We start from the raw sequence: 16899 nt of genomic DNA, 5'->3' as shown, positions 1-16899 counted from the left end.
TTGGGAAAGAAAAAGAAACTCAAACAAGCCGATAAAACATTTAAAAAAACAATTAAACATTAAAAAGACAAAACATTTGGAAATCAAATCAGACATTAGAAAAGAATAAAAGGTGAGAAAAGAGCAAAACTAAACGTTTAAGAAGAATCAAACTAAAGACGAAACATTTCAAAAGACACCAGTTAGACTTTAGAAGATCAAATTAAACAGAAGAGACAATAAAACAATCAAAAAGAGCAAAAACAGATAAAGGTCTTCAAGCGTTTTCTAGTCTGAAATGAAAACATCAAGTTGTTTCTTCAAACATTTCCTCTTTCTATGTTCTTGGTTTGATTGTGGATAGATTTACTAAGAACTCATTTCAGAAAACTGCTTTCCAGATAAAGTCTACTAGTAGTTGAAGGCATTGATCAAACTAATGTTACCTTCTGATCTCCATAAACTTTACTGTTCAGTGAAGAGAATCAAAGTTTGTTGAGGATTTCTAAAAAACCCGCAGGTGAAGGTCTGAGAAGAACTCAGATTGATAGTCTAAATGTGAAATCAAGACTCATGGTCACAAGTTTTAAGGCTTCTGTTAACCAGAAAGTTCAAACTAACAGAGAACTACAGAGAAACTTTTAAAATTTCAGTCCTCAGACTGTCTGAAGGTTCAAACTAACAGAGAACTACTCAAGAACTTAGAAGATTTCAGTCCTCAGACTGTCTGAAGGTTCAAACTAACAGAGAACTACTCAAGAACTTAGAAGATTTCAGTCCTCAGACTGTCTGTCTTAATTGTACGACGCAGTGTGTAATTGTATGCAGCACAGTGAGCCGGCATACTTGTTGTTTCCGTTTTCACGCCGTCTACATAAACGGAATGCACTGAAACTTTGCCCCCACTAGCTTAGCCTCGCAGTAGCACGCAGCTCAAAGGGGCGTGTCCTATCTACTCATTCATATCTATGACAACAACGGTGGCTGCACATAAGGACGCCTGACGTTGATTAGCTGCGTAAATACCATTATATACAGTCTATGGTAAATATGTATGTGAATCGCATCATTGGCTGCAGCAGCCAGTCACCGGTCACTCACTGACTCACATTGAAAAATAGCACAGAATGAATTGTTACGTGTTTATTTTATTTACAATTTAGGTTGGATTTTTTTTTTGTGCGCAGCGCAGATTTTGTGTGTGCGGAGACCGTGTCAGCAGTGCGCAATTGCTCACGCACGCAGCTTAGAGGGAACAGTGGTAACAAGTAAGCTACCAGCTAGAAGGCCACTACGTTGAACTAAGTTTTGAAGTGAATACATCTGAATAAAACTTTCTGTGCAGTTACTTTTTATTTCCTGAACCTAAAAAATGTTAATAATGAAACCGTTTTTCTGGCTTGAACAAAAGCTCGAGTGAAAGCCACCCCATTGCATCATGCAAATGTCTTTTTGACCCAGCTAAGACTCTTTCTTCTCCTGATTTAGGGCTTTTCAGCCATTCGTCCTTCTTCTGAACTTCTGAGATATTTTACGACCGCCTTCTACGCACAGCATGTTTAAATCTAACCACAAATTCTCAATCATATACAGGTCATGGAAGTGAGGGTCAGCTTGTGTTTCTTCAAGTAGTTCCTGAAGGATTTTGAGGTATGTTTTGAATCACTGTCCTGTCCTAGAAGCTAGACTCTTGGGTTTCACTTTCTTGACTGACTGTATTCAGGATTTGATGATATCTGAAAGAAAATAATTCTCCCTGGTTGTGTGAGGTTTCCTGTGCTGCCGGCTGGCTCACAACCCCAAAGCAGAATATTTCCACCCCTATGCTTAACAGCTGGCAAAGTCTTCTTTCACTGAATGCTGCTCTGTTAATTTTCTCTGAACACACCTTTGGTTATTGTGGACACAGAGCTCAATTTGGGCGCCATCTGTCCACAACACTTGTCTCCAAAATGACTCTGGTTTATCCAAATGTTGATTTGTGCTCTTCAGATGCTGACTTTTCTGATGAGGTAAGGTTTTCTTGTCATGACTGCTCCATGTTGACCATGTTTTTGCATCACTGCTGCACAGTGGAACAGTGCACCAGCAGTCCTGTGTCAGCTAAACCTTCCTGCAGCTTACTGCAGTAACATGAGGGTTTTGTGTTGCATTTTTGCCAGCAGACATGCAGTTTTATCTCAAGGTCTTCCAGATGTCATCTTTACTTCCACAAATCTACTCAATTCCTCTTTATTAATTAATCTGTTTTCTAAAGTTTGTGGGTTGCGTTGTATTGCATTTATCATGATGTGATTACCTTGAGACTATATTACACTGGGTGCAATTCATTCAGATATGGATATGTTCACTGCTTCTTGTGGTATTTGGTTATTTTTTCCAAGTGCTTTTCATCTATGGTTAAACTGTTAATGCTGTTTCCATTCTGTTTTTCTCAAGGTGCAGTGTATTGAGGTCTCAAGTCCAGCATAAAAGGAATAGGTAAGTGGTTGAAATTAGGCCTTGGCCAGTATGATTTTCTCAGGGTGGATATAGATACTGATGATTAGTAATCAAGGAGGGCTGTTACTGCTATTTGGAGCCAATCTACATTAGCAATAATATTAAAATCCTGGCATAGAAATTTTGATTAACACCAACTCTCATTTTTTGGAAATGTTTATGGGTGGAGCATTGCTCGAGGCCACAGTATGGTGATGACAGATGGAGACATCCAGCTGCATCTAGACCAAAAAAAGCACATTTTAAAGATATTTTTTTAAATTGGGAATTGGCGAAAATATTCCAAATCAAATAAATACTGAAGATCAGAGTTGATAATTGGCGAAGCAGATAATCGGTTGATCCTCACTTGAAATAGATACCTAAACAAATGTTAGAGCAATGCTAAAATTGGCAAAAGGTAATGATGTAATAAAAGATGAATAGTTAGTAATGACTACACTGTGGAATTAGTGAGGTGCAGTGAATAAATGAAAGATATAACTTAATAATAAGTGAATAATTGCCTTGCTTCTCCCAGTCTAGCTCATATGCAAACTTGACCAAACTATTATTCACAGCACAATACCAATACAATATCCACTTTTATTGATTAAATAATGGTAGATAACACTGAAGTTAACATCTATATATGTAAAAGAACATGATAGTCTCATCTATAGGAAGATGGTTGAGGCCATCTGATAGAGCTGTAGACATCTGTACCTGCTGCTGAATACCACTTTTAAATTACATTTTAAAGATATTTTGGGCTTTCCTCTGTTGCATTTTTAGGCTGATCAAACATGGAGAATCACTGGGAACAATCTTTTATTAGAATTCTACACTAAAAACTAAAGTAAAAAACAAAACCATCCTGGATCTGTTATGAGGGTGGGACCTCATTGCTCTGTCTGGAGAGAACTAGACTTGTCACTTTGAATTCAGTCTTGCAACTTTCAGTGGCACAGCATTCAGTGTGATCTTTATTTTTAGCTCAGGAGCTCAATGCATATATCAGCACTGTACTGCGCAAGCACTGACACCCTCTCATGCTCTCATTCACAAGAATCTCTTCATTGTGTGAGGGAGAGAGTGTGTGCGCACATAGGGAGGCAGGTCTTGGCTAAAGTTTATTAACTTTCTCTTAGCCAATGGGGCGCCTTGTGCGTTTTTCCTGCTGACCAATGGGACAGATTGAGAGGTTGGAGGTGGGTGTTGCTTAGCAACTGCAGGTAGAATCTCAGATCATGTCGGACCCATTGTTTTATCTTGGCTTTCTGAGAGACATTACATGCTATGTGTTGTCATTTGTTAGTAAAAAACACCTCTGTGCAAATGCGTCACAAAGTTGTTAACTCTGTTTTTGTATTGTTAAACAAAGATCACAGTGACTTTAATGGCGTCTCACCCTCAAGACTGAGCACTTTCTTGATTGACTGTCAGTATGTTACTACATGTAGATGTCTTATTTAACATCACCAAGTCAGAGGAACACGTATTAGGGAATTTGTTTTACCTTATTTGTTTTTTTTTTGCTCCTCATTACAGGGATAATAACCTTCACTAAACCTCATGCAGACTCAGAGTGATTATAAACACAGACAACAGACAAGGCTGCTCAACACAGCGATGTCGCATGTCGATGAAACATCAGCACTTGCTTGTGAAGCGTTTGCAACATTTAACCTGCCACACCCCTAGATACCATCACACTAACACACACACACACACACACACACACACACAAAGCACTGATGCAATCAATTATGATTCTTTATTACAGCTCTGATTAAATAAACCACGAGTGTTGGCCTAAATGAAATTGAGATTGTGTTTTGGTAAATCCGGCGTTTGAAATGAGCCTTTATATTCGTGCGTGGCTGAGAGGAGAGACACAGACTACTACATATAAAAGCAAACTGTATGATCTCTCCTACAATGTTCCTGACTCCCACAAGGCCGCACGTCACAGCTGTGAACTTTTCATCCCCTGTCTAATTAGATGACCTGATATCTTAAAGCAATATGTCAGAGTGGAACAACTCGTGGAGAGCTGACCACCAGTACTGTCTGTCCTTTTGCCACTAATAGTGTCTTCGTTGGCTTTTGTTTTGCCTCTTTTAACCTAGAATTATTATGTATATGACACCTAAAAGCAGGCACATGTAATGGATGTGTGCACAAAGGTTACAGTATGTCATGTTGCTCAAAAAATGAAAATAAATATTTCTGCTTCGAGTACTTGTCAAGATCAGCCTTGATATTCATTATTTTATGCACCTCCACATGTCTTTTTAGAGGGGGGGACTTTTGTGGAGAACTCAATTAAATAGAAATATGTGGCTTGTTTAGGAAAGAGGTTAATTTTTCAGATTTTTCAGCCAAAATCACTGCATCGTAAGAAAAGCAGAAAAGAGTTGCTTTTGCTTGTCGTCCCGTCACATGACGCTCAATGCAAATATTTAAATGGGGTTTATGGAAATTCCTGGGATGCAACCTGGTTTGGCATGTAAAACAGGCCCATGAAGATTGTTGTTTACACCATCAACATTTGTGTCCAGTAAATCCCACTGTGGGACGCAAACAAATAGACATAAAAAAATAAAATTAGCTGAATTTTTCATTAAACTTGTGGCGCATTTGGGGAGCTACTTCAGTACAGAGGACAGTCCAGTGCAGTGATTCTGGATAAGGTAAGGCTTCACAGCTTTTATGCCTTTTCAGAGATTTAAACTGACTTGGTTTTTTGATTAATCCTTTGGAAAGACTTTAGAAAACTGTAATTTTGATGATTTGTGAACTATATTCAGGCAACTTGAAAATCAGCATTTGGTGCTTTTCTCTCTTTTGGGGTTTGGAGACAAAACTGGACATTGGAGTGAGTCATTTTCTTCATTTTGTGGGCATATTTTGCTATTATGACATTCAGCAGACAAACAGTAAAATGACAGTATACTAGCTGTGGACTGGCAAATGTCATCTTTTTAACAAAAGCAGCAGATTTTGTAAAGATATTGGTATCCTAAGATGATTTTTTTTAAAATAGGAAAAGGAGGTTTGTGGTTTGATTGACTTTGTAAAAATGAGGCCTTGTCAATCTGAAATAACTGCAAATATCCATCCTCAAGGACGTTTTATGTATCAAGTCTGCTACATAAAAGAAAGGAAGGTAAATCATAGAAAGGCAGATGGCGCAAAGCGCTTTTCCTTCTCAGTCGAACGTCACCAAAGAGTGGATCATTTTGTATGATCACTGCAACGTACAGTTATCATATGTCAGTAAATATATATATAGAGAGAGTGTGTGTCATCGTTTTCGGGCTATGATCTCCGCGAAGAAATTTTGTGAGAAACAGATGTGTCAGAAAATACCCAGCTCCCTTTATCAATACGTAGCTGACTGTTGACAGGACCTTGTGCGGTGGTGAACGTGGGGGATGGGTGAGAGTTACACTTCCCTTTACCAGGTAATGTCTCCTGTTGTGAAACAATGTGACAGAAAATCAGTACATCTGTGATGGCTCAGCAGTGTTCTTTGCCCCTCTACATTCTCCTCCAGGAGCTTATCCAAAGCCCACCTCAAATGTACTGTACGTAGCCTGTGGATGACTCATCCTCAGGAGAATGAGCTGTATGGTGCAGGTAGCCTTGCAAATAAACATTTCACGATTTGCAGAGTCCACTGAAGTACTTTGCTGACTTAAAGTCTGATCCCGCCGACTGCAAACACAAACTCTGACAAAACGATTCTGTTTCATTCTGTCCGTGAGGCACACGGTGTGAAATGTCCTCCTGTGTTAATGTGTCCCTTCTGTGTTACATGTGTCACGTCTGTATCACTAAAGCGCACCGTGACATCAATTTAAGGCTCCAGATTTTGTCATGTTGTTTGTTGAACCAGCAAATTTGTCATCATCGCAGCGATTGCCATGGAGACAGGGTTAAGTCCCAAACTTGCTGCTATTACACAGTGCATGAGTGTGTGCTCATTACCGTTTACCGCAACTTCCACGAAAGACTGCACATTGAGTGGATGGGTGACTCCACCTCTTTACGATGGTTAGGGAATATTCAGACATTCAAATGATCTTGGATTCCCGGCAGCTCTTCACATCTGTTCCCTCCAAATGCCCTGTCAAAGCCTCCCCTGGTCCTCGTTCAGTTTTTCAGTGTCCCGTTGCTCTGTCATCTTTGCTTGCACTGTTCCTTTCCTAAAGTTAGTCACCAACAAGTGGATTCTCCACTTGACAACGTTGAGCCATGATGCTTGTAAGAGAGACGTGTTAGATTTGAATTAGACTTAGTCTTTGTGGTAAAAAAAAAATTGCTATTTGCATTTCTCCTGTCCTTTAATTGCAGTGGGACCTGAAGACAAACATTAATTCAGAATCAAAATCAGCTTTAATGGCCAAGTACGTACAGAACATACAAGGAATTTGGTTTCGGCTGTTGGTGTTGCCCTAGGAATATGGAAGAGAACAACAAAAAATAAAGAAACTATAGAAAGAGGAACAAAGAGGGAAAAATAGTAACAAAATTAAATATAACACAATATATACAGAAATTTACAGTTAGAAAGGAGTATGTGAACATAGTAGTGCATGAATGATAATTGCTATAAACACAGTAGTGCAAATTGCATGATGCAGTGCAAAAAAACAGAGAATGCTGTTGATGGTGCAAAAAACAAAAATACTTGTCCATGGGAATACTGACTATTGTACAAGTGTGTAGGAATGGCTCAGCTGCTTATCAGGGTGATGGCAGTGGGGAAGAAGCTGTTAATTTTGACAATGCATGCATTAGTATATCAATGGTTGTAATATTTTTGGTTTGTGATTCATAGAACAAAGCTATGTCACAGCCCGAATATATGTGCGGGTTACGGCCCTGATCAATAGATGTAGTTTTCGAGAGTGAACTTTACACTTGCTAGCTTTGGGATCCACTAGTCTGACTGATTTAGTTTGTGGGTATAAGCCTGCCATTGCCTGCGTATTTCACACGGCTTTCTCTTCCCCTTTCACCATCTACATGTCACTGTTTTCAAATTCCGCTTTGCTATGGCAAACAGTCTCCAGACTAGCAACCTACCACATGGCAAATTTTTGTAGAGGATTTGGATTGCACATTAAGGCAAACCTCGTTTTGTTTTTTCAGTGAATTATTCATTTTATTGACAGTTCTTGCCTCCCTGCATTCCAACGTTCCACCAAAACGAGGGATCCCCGTCGTTGCGTCCTTCGCTTGGCACCACCCCAGACAGTCAGTTTAAACAAATGCTAACAAGCCAAAAACTGTTGTTTGTGCGTGTTCATTCTGCACTGCTGAGTGGTCAGGCGCTGCAAAACTAGACATGTGTAGACAAGAAGGAAACTCGACACGCTCTCAAGTGCCTTCAAACCTCATTTGACATGCAAGGAAGCAAATTCGAGTGTTCAGATGAGCAGCCGTATGCAATAGCTGGATAGATGGGCAGTTTTAAAAAGTGATACCGATGTCGTATTCTGAACAGTGATACACGCTTGATTTTATACAGCTAGCCTTCACATTATTTGATGTGCACTGCACCTGATCTGAACCCGAGATAGCATTGACCAAACACTCCCTGGTAGGGATTGTCATACTCTTCCCGTGTATACCTTATATATATTTTTAACCGAATATGGGATGGAGTACCAAGTGGAAGGACCTTCTGACACTTATAGTTACTCGAGATGGTGAAATTTACAATTTAAAACAAATATTTAAAGAACAAAATCCATCCTGCACCCCTCAGAATCACCGCTATAGAGCATGCAAACACCACACAGTTGTGCTGTACTTGTTTTTACTTTATCTGAGAATCCACTTTCTGTGCAGCAACAGTGCTAAACACGAAACAGTCACGCTGCCCAATTAAGTGAAAAACGTATGCGTGTCTCACACAGGCTGCTTTAGACAACGGCAGGAGGACTACCTGCAGGGGGAAGGCGTTGTAATCTCAGCACAGACCCCTTATCCATTCTGACATGCTTTTTATTCTACAAGAGAGTAACTTTTTATTCAGGGCTAATTGGTTTTGTTTCAAATAAAGTTTGAGCCACATCCATGTTACACCCACACAGGTGTTTTCACTTGCTTTGCCTGATTAGACCTCCTCTCAGGACTGTGTGGGCGTGTACAGACTGTGCTTGATTCACATCTGCATCACTCTCCTGTAAGTTTTGTTGCACCTGTTAGGGTAGTACAACTTCAACGTCTTTATCGTTATTATCGGTACGTACAAAATATTTGGTTGTGACGTATAACAGACATGGGAGAAGCCACAAGTTCTGTTGATACTCTTCCCCACTGTAAATTCCATTGTCTCTCAAGTGTCTTGCCATTACTTTTAATTATATTTCATCTGCATTTCTTTGAATTTTTTTTTCTGTTGCTTCAGAGGCACTAAGCAGAACCAGGGTGAAATTAAATTGCTTTATTCTTGCTAACAGGAGCAAAAAAGTCTCACCAGAGTTGTTAAAGTCTTCCAGAATGATCCGATGGAAGTTTTGTTAGGTTTGTCTTTGGCTTCAGCTTGAAGTTAGCAGCACAAAGCGACATAATTCAAAAGTCATGGATGTTTCTTACTGGAATGCTGCATGCACATTTTTTGGTAGCAAATAGCCAGTGTTGAGGTCTGATGGGTTGTTGATGAATCCGTGGTAGTATTAGGACTGTTGAGACGGCTATACAAAGCGCTGCAATTCAGCCATACGGTCATTTTTCCTCAGTAGTCACTTGTGGTAGTACAACCAAAAAAAATCACCAATATAAAGAAATATCTGTAAGTGGTCACTTCCACTTTTTATCATAAAGTTGTAAGTATTTTTCTTTAAACAGTGGAAGAGAAGAGGCAGGAAATATGAGGTGAGAGAGATATAATCACCAATGTAGGTCCTTGGCTGCTATCAGTAGTAGATTTTGCAGTTACGTGGCTGCCATGCCATGGCAGATTTATATTTGTAAAACTTTACCAGAATTTAGGCAAGTAATTTTAATTCACAGTTAATTCAAGCGCCTACTAAGAGGGTGGCTCCTGCTTCCTCTGTTGCCCTCTAGCAGCCAAAATGATCCAATGAAAATGTTATTTAATTAAAACGACTGATGCTGTTGCTGTTCTCTGGACCAGTGACTGTGGGGCTTTCATAGGTTGCGTGCGTAAGTGTTTAAGGATGAATAGAACATTATGAATATAATTGTGGAACAACACAGTAAAATTACGACAGCTCTAATTTCATGCTACATTCTGTAGTAGTTTGTGTACCTTCATACTCATGCGGTCTCTCCAAGTGGGATCACATTTGCGTTGTTGACAAGAGGAGTCTGTCTGAATGTGGCTTTTTGTACCATTGTAAGTGGAATTTGTATGTTAGTTCTGATAATATGTCAGCTAGTTTTTATACTTCTGCGCCATTTTTGGGTTGTCTGTCTGTTTGTCCCATTTTCGTAAACGTAAACTAATATGGCTGAAATGTTCACTTGGTTTCAAGGATGAACTGATTCGACTTCACGCAACACATTTTTGGCCACAGCTCAAGAATTCGTATTCGTACTCAGTGTAATAACTCAGAAACTCTCGGGGAAGTTGTGACCACAGCGGGTCGGAAACGGAATTGGTGACACTAATCTTCGATGTCAACCTTAAACTGGAATTTTTTTAGATTGTGTGTGCTGTCAGGTTGTATGAATTTGTAGTTTCTTTGCAGTGGCATCTATATTTGAAGCACTGTTGACTGCTATGACTACAATTTGGTACTTTGTCAGAATGTGTTATAAGAATTAGGACTGACGTGAACGTGGGCTGCAGTTTGATTGGTTGGTAGAGGCATACAACCCTGCTGTGGCAGATCGAGTTAAAATTAGTTAGCAGTTCTTGTTGACTTTTTCAGCAACTGACTTCCTTTTAAAGGCTTAACCACGTTAACTAGCAAAGTATCTTACTGGATAGTAAGTGTTGGTTAGCAGGCTTCTGGTGCTGCCAGTAATGCCAGTCAGTATCAGTTTTTTTTACTATTCTGAAATAGCTACATATTGACAAAACTGATGACAGTTTATTTAAAACGAGTGGAAAAGTTTGAGGGCTGCACAGTGGCTTGGTGGTTAGCACCTTCGCCTTGCAGCTGGAAGATTGGAAGATCCCCAGTTCGTGTCCCAGCCTTCTCGGAATATTTCTGCATGGAGTTTGCATGTTCTCCATGCGCACACGTGGATTTTCTCTGGGTTCTCTGGCTTCCTCCCACCGTCCAAAAATATGCTCAGGTTAATTGATGTCTCTAAATTGTCTGTAGGTGTGAATGTGAGTATGATTGTTTGTCTCTATATGTAGCCCTGTGATGGACTGGTGACCTGTCCAGGTGTCCCCTGCCTTCACCCTAAGTCAGCTGGGATAGACTCCCCCCCCACGACCCTAATGAGGATTAAGCAGTGTATAGATGATGCATGGATGGATGAAAAATTTTGATTCCTCTGTCGTATACATAAAGGCGGATGTGCTTCAGTGGTGTTGCTGTTCTTGTTAGCATTTTTTAGCATTACATTGGCCAGCTTTGACCATCAGGGTATGCACACGGTACATTTAGGGTATGGGGGTCGTCCTTGTGTCTCTGAGATGGGACATTGACATTGGTTCTGTGGGTAGTAAGGTCTTGCCTCTGTGGATCAGGCTTGATCCGGCACATCCCACGGATACTCAACTGGAATGGGGAGTTTTGAGTCTTGGTCAACACCTTGGTCTCTTGGTCATGTTCCTTGATCATTATTTGCGGTGTGGTGTGGTACATCATTGTACTGGGGGAGGCTGCTGCTGTCAGGTAGCTCTGTTGCAATGGTGGATGTGCTTGATCTGCAACAATGTTTTGATGGATGGTACATGTCAAAGTAGCATCCACATGAACGCTAGGATCCAAGTTTTCATATCAAGCATCAGTGGTTGTAATGTTGTAGCTGATGGGTTTGGAAAGGGATGCAGAAGATAGTGATATATTTTTATGCATTGTTTTTGTCAGAACTTTACGTCCACATTACGCACAAGTGTAAACATGTTATTCCATTTTTTAACACTCTTATTGGCTATTTTGTGAAATACTTTGAAAGTTGTGTAACAATATAATAAGTGATGTTACACAGTCAGTGTCATGGTACAGCTGAAAGCATCTGACAGCTTTAGTTGACATTTACAATTACATGACACTTTGTTGCAACAGTCATAAAAGACCATGAAGTTTAATTCATGATCACATTAGTTTTCATGTGAGTTTCCATGATAGTGTCATGCCAGCCTTATGCACACCCTTTCAAATGAAGTGTTACCATGGATGTAATTTTAGCTGTATGTGGGCTGGATTTCTGAAGATAGAGGTTAATTAGATTTTCTCCTGCCTACCGTCGCCTTTAATTTCAAAAACTTGCAAAAAATTGCACCTGCTTTGGAAAGATTGAAAAATTTTCACTTAAAAACAGCCCTGAAATAAGAGTGTGAACTTTAGGCAATCGGCCAGAATATGCCACCAGCCACACTTATCATATCTCCTCCCACTTTTGGCGCGTTCCCCCCTCAAATACATGAGAAAGAGAGGCATGCTTCACTGCTGACACACAGAGGGCTTCTCTGTCAAAAGACAGGAAACTGCACTTCCAGGCCAAAGTGCCTGTTTGATTAATAACATGCGTGTCTCCGGGCGCACAATCCATCTGAAAGACTCCAAATGTGGCCCTCAGTGTTACTGTACACACACACACAGACACATAACACACTTGTGCTTCTACACTCTTTCGTGCATACTGTACACATAAACACAAACCCAAGGTCTCCCTTTCTCACCCTTTTTCTCTCTCTCCAATGATTAAAAAACAATATCCAGCTTATAACTGCAAGTTAGGCAGACACCCACACTCATTTGCAGTGAAAGGCAAATGACCCTGGTGATGAGTCATTGCATTCACTCAGAGATTTCTTTTTATTCAACACGCTGAAATCTCTTAAGGCAGAGTGAAGCACTGGTTCTCACCATTATGTCTCTTAGTGAGCTCAGGTGTGCTTTGACGCTTTTCTCAAATATATATATATATATATATATATATATATATATATATATATATATATATATATATATATATATATATATATATATATATATAAAGAACACGAGCAAAAAATAGTAGATAGCATCATTAAAATGCAGTAAAATCAGACTCACGTGTTCCCAGTGACACACACATTCATCTCACAATTAAAAAGGCCCCCTTCCTGTGGTCATACTGGCCATTATATAATATTTATAATATTTCCAGCCAATCAATTATTAGGTGGTTTTCTGAAATAGGTTTCCTGGGTGTTTTTTTTTTTTTTTTTATGTAAGGAGAACCAAGAATCCATTAATTTTGTTCATTAAGCATCTCATTCCATACATAGTCAAATTGGGAATGCTTTGCTTCATTTCTGCTTTTCCTCAAACATTAATTCTTGATAATAACAGCAAATATGTGGTTAAACAGATATATATATATATATATATCACAAAGTGAAACCCTTAAAATAAAGCAACGCCATAGTTCACTTCAGATGCTTGACTGAAATTTTATAAATGATTAAAAATGATTTTGACCACTATGTTGAAATGAAAATGTTGGAGAAAAGTCTGAAATCAGGATTTTAATTTTTTTGTATAACCAAACAATTTTTTCTCTTTTTAATCATCTGGAGATCCCTCTGATACATTCTGTGTCTCCTTTAAGAGGTGCCCACCTGTAGGTGTGCAACTACTGCCAACGTCAAATTAAAGCAGGTTGTTAAATGTAAATTTTGTGGCTTTTTTCAGTCACATTCAAAATAAATTATGACACCTTGTCAAGATATCTTTAAATTTGATTTGAACTAATACATCCCTCAAAAACAACACGATGATGAGAGCGAGAAAAAGGAGTTTTTCTGTGATTCAGGTGTGTAGTCGCGAGTCATGTTGGAGTGTGTGCGGGTGATAAGACTACTTTCTTCTCATTTTTTTAACGGCTCGGAAGAACCTTCTTAGTGATTATTTTCACAGGAATGCAAAAGGTGCAAGTGACAGATGTTTAAAGAAACAGAAAACCAAAACGGACAAAGATTTCCTGTCAACGGTGAAACGTGTCCAGTCTGTCTGACCACAGTTTGTACAAGGCCCTTTACTAAAAAAACTGAATGAACCTGAGACTCATTTTTGGGCATTAGGCCTGAGGGCTGCAAGTGTTATCTGGCTGCATCAAGTTTACTTTGTTTAAGAAAAGAAAGAATAGTGGAGTGTATGGGGGAGGGAGTGTAACGGGAGTCTTTAACAGGGAGTAAAAGGGACTGAAAGGATTTTGATCCAGTGATATTATATATCTGTCCTGGTCAGGGCAGACAAAAGCACACAGCAAACCACAAGAGAGCAAAGCATGTCATCTGAATAGTATGTCTTCTTTGCAGTGTTGTACATCCAAAGGCTTTGTGCGCCTGAATTTGGTTGGTAGAAGGCACAAAGGAGGCAGTTTGTTCGCCCCTGACAAGTGTGCTTTTATTTGCGGCGGTGCTTTGATGTATAGAGAAACTTTGGCTGGGATATCCCTCGCAGACAAATACACAAGAAATCCCACTCCTTTGTATTATCCTTAACAATTCCCTCACCATTCACTGCGGAGCTTTTATTCCCTTCAAGACCTTTATTTTAAACTTTGTGCCTACTGTCTGTCTGTCAACTGTAATGGGGAATCTTGTCTGACTTTGGGGGGATGGGGAGGCATTTGGGTCTATACGCTTCTTCGCAGAGAGTTGGATAAGAGGTGTTTAGCTTAGCGTAGCAGAGCGACTGTAAACAGAGGGAGACAACCCACCTGGTTATGTCCAAGGAAACTTAACTTGTTTGGTCCAAATTTTTGGATTTCTCAGTTTGATTGGAACCAAAATTACAGCTGTGAAACTCTCCCGGACCAACCAGTCGAAACTTGTTCTGATGAAAAGAAGTGGTCTTGGTACGAATTAAACTTGTTAACCGATGAGAAAAGTCTTATTTCCCTTTTATGATGGCTTGGATGGCAATCTGGACACTCATCTGCATACCAATCAACATCAAGTATAGGTAGTTTCATGTGGCTTCTTCTTCCCCATCTCCCATCTGTGTGTTCGTGTTTTCAAAATCCACTAAAAAAAGAACAGCAACAGCTAACTCTGGGCTAGCAAGTTACTACCCAAGGCTTGAATCGTGCAGAAAGGCAAACCTACACCAATTTTTTTCTGTGAATTTTATTTTTTAATAGCTGTGCTTGCCTCTCTGTGCCCAAATGTTCCACCAAAACATTTCCTCCTTCACTACTTGGAGGGGACACCATTGCTGCATTCTGGGCTTTACTCCACCCAGTACAATTGTGATTGTTTCAAAGAATTTTTTTTTTTTTTTTTTTTTATCCCTTATGCAAATTGATAATGAGGTGCTTCCAGACAGTCAAGTATAGCCAGACCAGAATGGTCTATATCCAACTATAGAAGACCTGGGTGATGGTAGCACAATGTAGGTCTGTCATGTGAAATTCTTTCGTGCAGCAACTCCATTGTGAAGCTAAAACTTCCCTGATCAAATGTGCACAATGTAACAAAAACATGAATCTTTGTTCAGGCTTTCAGTGTGAAAAAGGCCCTAAAGCTCAGTCATTAATATGGTTTACTTTATGTTGTCTACCTTGCCTTGACCAAAAACACTCCACCAAGTCCCACATTTGTGGCCCCATAAAGTCACTAACCTGTCGTTCATACACTTTGTAAGTAAAAGACAATTTGTGCCTTTATGAATTTAGGGGTTATTTTGTGAGCTAGGTCAACAAAGCTAAGTTTCAATCAGTCGTTCTAAACATACAAATATATTTTACTGATGTACTATCCACAGAGAAACTCTGCTTAATAGCACCACTAAACACATATTGGCCTGTACCAACACTGTCTTGATGCTAACTCCCAGATATGTGTTTTTCCTGCAATGCAATGTCTTGTTACAAGTGATCCCACATAGCTGATTCCAATATATGTAGAATAACCTAATCCCAGTCAATCTATCTACTAGACAAAATTACCAGTCCAGTTCTGTTCCAAACTGGAAATTGGTCATTTCTATGGACGGCACATTTTTCAGGGCTTTTAAATTGTCATATCTGATCAGCATCTATCACCAAAATGAAAATCTTTTTGTCACGCGCTCTAAGGACGTTAGTTTGATTACTTCCATTCGTTTTTCGAAATTTCGGGTATAATGTAATCTCACAAAAAGATTCTTGTATGAGCTGTTTTGATGCTTTCGATAATATCAAGTAACCTTCCATCCCCAGATGGCATTTACATGTCATTTAATTGAAAATGTTCAAATTTAACCTTTTTTGTGAGCCCTTTAATGATTTTTCTTTCAGTTAGGTGTAATACTTGAGGTTCATTGTTGGTTCTTGATCTCAGAAGCGGCCGTTAAGGAAACAATCTCAACACAAGGTCCTTTCACTAACTATTTTGGGGCTTCTGTTTATGTCACATCATCTTCATCAGGAAGCTTTAAGTGCTAAGAAAACATCAAATGGGCAAAATCTTTAATTACATAACAATGAGGCCTCTCTGCTGATGAAAATCATTAGAAGTAAGAAAAAGCTCCAGAGCAACTACTGAATGCAGCTTCAGATTAAAATAGTGAACCGTGAGCCTTAAATAATCTGGAGTTGTACCAGCAGTGTGAGGAGGCGTGGTGATTTTGTATATCTGGTGTTGATTTAATTGGTTCACTATCAGCTGTCATTCGAATCTAAATCCCAGCCTGATTAAAATCTGTTAATTTGTCCAGACAAGGTGAAAGATGAAGCTGCCACAGTGCTGGTAGCTGAACAGTTTGGGACTGCAGCGACTCTCCCTCAACAGCACTTTGACAGTTGCTTTTGAGGCAGAAGCACAGTGTTGCTGCCCTGCACAGCTTTCGTCAGTCAGTCCGGGGATTTGAACTGCCAGTGTCCAAGTCACGAGCCTCCACCTCCTCTGCAGGCTACCGCTACTGTCTTTTATATCAGACGACCGGAGCTTGACCCCTTCCGCTCCTGGGCGCCCACAAGTGCTTAAGCAGATAAAGATTATATTCGTCACATAGGCATTTTAGTATGGGGTCAGAATAGGGCTTTTACATAAAAACATTGGGAAAAAAAAGCTGTTTTGTTTTAAAGCCCGAGTAATGCTGATATGAGTTTCACATGGTTCCTGACCTTGACTGACTGTATGCTTTAAGTTGGCTTACACTGGATTTTACAGCAGGGTATTTACAACGGATGGTGGTTGTACTGGAAACCTAAATACTCCCTAAATAGTCTGGCATACTGCACTGGAATAAAAAAAAAAAAACGACTGGGCTTGTTTTTCTAAGTAAAAGAAGATTTTTGCAG

Source organism: Amphiprion ocellaris, chromosome 1, assembly GCF_022539595.1.
Source record: "Amphiprion ocellaris isolate individual 3 ecotype Okinawa chromosome 1, ASM2253959v1, whole genome shotgun sequence".
Classification (NCBI taxonomy): Eukaryota; Metazoa; Chordata; class Actinopteri; family Pomacentridae; genus Amphiprion; species Amphiprion ocellaris.
Note: the sequence above shows the minus strand (reverse complement) of the source record.